Here is a 6000-nt window from a genome sequence, read left to right as displayed (position 1 = left end):
ATTCTATTTAAATTATTTTTTGTCTTGAATTTTGAACTACCCTGCAAAAAACACTGTTCTTTGCCTCAGTTTGATTTTCCTTGTTCCTGAAAGACAAAACCCCAAAACTTTTTTTGTTGTTAAAAAGAAGAGAGAATTTTGAAAAATCTTTTTTAAAAAAGTATAATCTTACTTATTTTCTAAGGAATTTTGGTTTCTAAAACTGGCAGCATACTTCTAGAAATTTTTGGATTAATAGAATACTTAGAATTTCCATTGAAATGCAGATATTTAATTCAGGATCATTATATCTACCACAGGCTGCTGCAGATTTATATAGCTCATTGCCACCACACCTTTTTGTCTCTATTTGTAATGACAAAGGACTGTGATTTTTTTTTCTAGAAAATTAAATATCGATACAGTATTGATTCCAGCAAAACCTGTGTAAGGATTAATATTATTAGAATAAGGCACATCTATTTCAATTTCAAGACCAAGTGTGATAACTAGACATCTACTATTCCAAGAAGTCTTTGTAGAAGCTGCAAAAATACAAAAAAATTATAATTACATCCTGCAAGGGAATCCAACCCCAGAACAAACTAGCCCAGTGATGGTACTGACTCTTGGTTTTGCTTGGGTTTCATGTGGAATATAAATCAACTCATCAGTATTTCCCCATCTGCCACATAACTCTTATGGAACATGAATAATATGTCAGCATTACCATGATTGCCATAGAAGGATTGTTATTGCTGATAAAATTTTACGTAAGAATCTTTCTATTGCATTGGAAGTGGGTAATTTCAAATTACATGCAGTTAAAGTTCACAGGTGATGTATAAACTGGATTTTTGTGGTGTGATCAAATGGAGATTCTGCTAAAGGCTCTCCTATGTATGTTACCTGTTTTTCTTTGGCAACCAGGAGCTAAACCTGAAGCATCAAAAAGCTTTGGAATCCTAAAACTGAGTTGTGCAAGGGCTCTGGCTTCTTCTTGTATGTTAGATGTCCAGGTTAGTATTCTCTCATTACTCATTTCCACTTCCTCATTAGACACTGTAGATCATAAGTTCATAGGGGCTATCATAACTCCTCCTAGGCTTTTAAACTTGAGGGAGAAAGTTACCAGGACAGAATACAGTTTCTACAACGGGGAGGGTGAAATCCTGGTCCTGTGGGAATCAGTGGAAAAACTTCTACTGACTTCCAAAGGATTAGAATTTTCTTCAAAGCTATATGATACCTTATTTTGCTATAAATACCAGAAGTTTTTGAATGACAGCTGAATTTTAATTCTCTTTGAAAGGTAACAATGCCAGCAGAATATGTTAGATTCCTGTTGACCCTAATAAGCTAGAAGAAGATGTGAACAGCACCACAGCTGCACTGTTTGAAAGGAGCCATAGAGCAAAGCTGTTCTCTTCATCTAACGTAACTCAAGAGAAAAAATTATCCAGGATGCCTAGCATTTGTCAGAGTAAAAACCTCCACATCAGTGTTTCTGGGCACTGTAATATGATTACAACCAATTAGCATGCATGGGAAGAAAACATTAAAAAACTGTAGGAAAACATGGTGATATATAACAAAAATGATAATGTGAAAAGTGTAAATTTTTAAAGGAAGTACCAAAAATAGTATACACAATGACTTGACATTGACAGTACAAGAAAAGAAAGTATTTTTCATCTTACTTTTCAACTTCCATGTAGTGTTTTGTCTTGCACCTTAGACAAAGGCCACAGACTAAAAATACTATCTAATGTAGGCAAGACTGGCAGACCTAAGAATACATGGAAGGATAAGAAAGTTTTGTCTGTATGCACTAGAAAACCTAAATACCATAGAATCATAGAATCATAGAGTGGTTTCAGTTAAAAGTAATCTTTAAAGGTCATCTAGTCCAATCTCCCCTGCAATGAGCATGGACATCTTCAACTAGATCAGGTTGCTCAGAGCCATGTCCAACCTGACCTTGAATGTGCCAGTGCTTTACCAGAACTGGACACAGCACTCCAGATGGGGTCTCACAAGAGCAGAGCAGAGGGGCAGAATCACCTCTCTTGATCTGCTGGCTATACTTCTTTTGATGTAGCCCAGAATACACTTTGCTTTCAGGCTGGCACATTGCCAGCTCATGTCCAGCTTTTCATCCATGAGTATCTTAAAGTCATTTTCCTCAGGGTTGCTCTCAATCGCTTAGTTCCCCAGCCTTTATTGATACCAGAAATTGCCCTGAACCAGGTGCAAGACCTTGAAGCTGGCCTTGTTGAACCTCATAAGGTTCACATGGACCCACGTATCAAGCTTTTCCAAGTCTCTCTGTACATCATCACATCCCTCAGGGGAGTCCTTCTTATGGTCCATCCACTTGACAGGTGTGGGAAGAAAGGTTGCCAGTGAAGACTGAGGCAAAAATTTGTTGAGTACCTCAGCCTTGTCCTTGTCTGTTGTTACCAGTTTGCCAATCTTGTTCATCAGGGGCAGTGCACTTTCTTTGATCTTCCCTTTCTAGCTGTCACACCTATAGAAACCCTTCTTATTATTCACAGAATCACAGAATCACCAAGGCTGGAAATGACCTTTAAGACCATGAAGTCCAGCCTAATCCAGTCCATGCCATTCTTCTCATCCCTTGCCACTTTCAGCTCCATCTGTGCCTTGGCCTTCTGAGCCCATACCTACAAAACTGACCAGTGTCCCTCTACTCTTCCCAGGATATCTGTCCCTTCTTCCATTGCCTGTTCACTTCCTTCTTGCCCTTTAGTTTGACTGGCAGAGCTTGACTCACCCATGCTGCTCTCTTACCTTTCTTGCCTGATTTCTTACACCTAGGCATCAAGAGCTCTTGCGCTCAATGGAAAATATCCTTAAAGACCTGCCGGCTCTGTTCTGCCCCCTTGTCCCTGAGGGCAGCTTCTCAGGGGCTCCATTGACTAACTCCTTCAACAGCTGGAAAAGAGAGAGAGTTCAATGCTCCATCAGTTTCCTTTGCTGTGCTTAGCAGAAAAGTGCAATCCAGACAAAGCAATAGATGCTGTTTTAAATGCTGATCCTAGCAAAATGTCAAAAATAGAAAGCTACTCCCTAGACATTAACCTGTTTCCAAATAGCTTAAAAGTTCCTTTGCAGCTGTAACTGAACACAGGACAATAACAAATGCATGGTAACTTGAGAAATTAGAACAATTCATTACAAGGCAAACAGTTAAGTTATATTGGCTTGCAGTGGCAATGTAACCTCAGTATAAAACGTTAACAGTCAGATCAAATGACTGGCTTTGCAGAGACATTCCCCTCAGTTCCCTGGGCACCGTGAGGGATCAGTGTCTGGGGAAGGAGGCTCCTCCAGCCCAGCCAGCATGCTGGTGGGGACTAGCATGAGTGATTGAGGGAGAGGAGAAGGGACTCAGACCCTACATTGTAATTTCTTTATGACGGGGTGTCTCACATTTTTTTCAAACTGTGGCCTGAAGAGAAAACACATCTTACCTTTCACTAAATAGCATTCACTCAGTAAGTTCAACACCTCCCTTAGGCTCATGTGCACACATTTGCATGCTTCAGGAGAGAGAGTTCTAACTACCAGACTGAAAGAAGAGGTAAAATGGGGGACACTCCGCACATCATGTTTCATACTGTGCTGTTGTGTGTAAAAGGAATAGATTTCTGTAGCTATGGATTAAGGCTTTGGGTTTTACTCCTGACCTCAACTTTTCCCTGTTGTTTATCTCTAAGCATTTATATTCAAAATCTGCTGCATATTGTTAGACATGTGTTTGTGTGTTTGCAGATGGGGCTCTTGTTATGAGCTACCAACTTTTTTCAGAAACAAGGATCTTTAATGCTAGCTCTAGAAGTGGAAGTCAGAATCCTAAATGAGACATTAAAATTATCTGGTCATACACTTGGACCTAAAGCATCCACTGGGGCACTGGCATTGCCCAGGAATCTGTTTTCCTTGTGGATTGCTTTCTGTGTGAATGTCTCAGCTTTGATAAAAGTGTATAATAAAGCAAGATGAAAAGATGCAATAGGTCTTCAGAAAAGGAATCAAATTAGAGAAGGACAGGTGATGAATACTTAAATAAAATATAAGACTGTAGAAAGTTGTGCTCTAGGCAATCCTGCTTTAGCAGCGGAGTTGGACTAAATGATCTCTAGAGGTTCCTTCCACCACTGACAATTCTGTGATTTTGTGATTAACCTGGATATTCTTAAAAGACTATCAATACTTTGCCAATAAACCTCATTAAATCATCACAAAGATTAGAAAAAATATTTCTACTTCCCTTCCAACTGAATCCAGACATTGATTAAAAGAGCATGAGACACACAAATCCCACACTCCTGTTTTTAGGGCCTGATAAAATCAGCCAGCACAGGGCTCATTTCCCATTAGACCAAAGCTGGGTGCCTGGTCCCTTCTCTGAGCTGCCTGAGCAGCTGCTATTCCCTGAGCAGGAGGCACAGCAACAGCCCAACCATATGGTTAAGTGGCTGCTGATTGCTCACAGGAAAATTGTTCCAAATTGCTATGTATCAACTGTTTGTTTTCCCAAGACACAAGACTGTCCTACCTTATTGCGCAGTATGTTTATGGAATTTTGCAAGTGCGGTTTTGATTTTACATCTCCTGCCTAGGGAGGGACTCAGGACTGCTCTTGCCTGTGGTTTCCCTTTCCCATCAGTATATTTTAATGAGCTGGAATGTTTTTCTGCTGCAGAGTACCAAAGTCCCATGGCATTTGCAGTGTGGGAATTGCTGGCTTTTGTAAATGGTTTCTGTTGGGCTTTTTGAGACCAGATGCTGACTATTGAAATAATACATGATCTTAAACAAATAAAAAAACCAAAAAACTGGGAACATCTAGTCTTCACAGAAGATGGAATCAGAGATGAGCAAGTTCCATTTCTTGTCTGCTTTTTGTGTACAAAACTAATGTGTACCCGTGAGATTTCTGAAGCAATCCTCTCACAATGAGTAACCTCAGCGACGAGTACTTCAACAGGCTTAGTGCAGACTCTGATTGCTTCAGGATCCCAGGGACATATTTTTCTCATTCACATTCTGTAGCCCTGGACTGCAAGTAGGTGAGAGCAGGTCTTTCTACTACGCAGAGACCTTTCCTTTTAAAACATTTCTTCTAAGGTGAAGGTGGTTCTTCCCTTTCACAAGTCAATGATGAAGGAACTCACACAAAGTGATGAGAAATACTCTGCTCTGCCTGAGGGCAGACTAATCCAGGATTAAAGGGAAGGGCATTAACCATAGACAGAGGAAAATTTTCCCTATGGATGCATTTGATTGGACTCTTGCTGAAGCCCTACCACAGATGAGGAAATGAGAAAAGAGGATGCTGACAGTGGAAAGGGACTTTACCACATCCTGCTTCTATCTAAATCCTACTGAGGTTCCAAAAACTTTGTTGCTATAAATCTGCTTTTCTCATTACTTGGATGATAGACACACTGACCATAATTGCTGGCCATTAAACAGTCCCCTGTAGAAAAAAGAAAACCTTTCTGAAAAATACTGATCTTTTTTTTAGAAAGAAAATCAGAAGTTTTCCACTGAGTCTGCTAAATTGCCTTTGGGCTTTCAATCTGTTTATTGTGGTCTCTTGTGTCAATCTTCCTTTTTCTGGCATTCTCTAATTTTTCCCTGTTTTTTCATAATCATGTCTTAATAATATTTTTGTGTGTAAATCAATCTCTCTGTCAAGAAGCCAGAAAACCAGGATTCCCTTTTTGTTTTGGACTGGTAGAAATTTTTCAAGAGAGGATGTTCTGTCAGCTAATGAAGATTCGGAGAAATCCATAAGTTCCAAGAGAGTATCGCAGTTTCCATGAAATGCTGAGGGGAGCCTTTCCTGCCAGCCTGTTCCCCACCTCCCTTAGTCCTGGCAGCCTGCAGGTGTCAGCTTTCCTGCCCTCTGGTTTTGGAGGCACCAAAAGCCCCTGCTGTGAGAGCACTTTTGTTGTTTCAAAGTGAACAAATGCACCTTCTGGTGCC

The sequence above is a fragment of the Apus apus genome, chromosome 4 (assembly GCF_020740795.1).
Source record: "Apus apus isolate bApuApu2 chromosome 4, bApuApu2.pri.cur, whole genome shotgun sequence".
NCBI classification, from domain to species: domain Eukaryota; kingdom Metazoa; phylum Chordata; class Aves; order Apodiformes; family Apodidae; genus Apus; species Apus apus.
The sequence above is the reverse complement of the archived record's forward strand: the minus strand, read 5'-3'. Positions refer to the sequence as shown.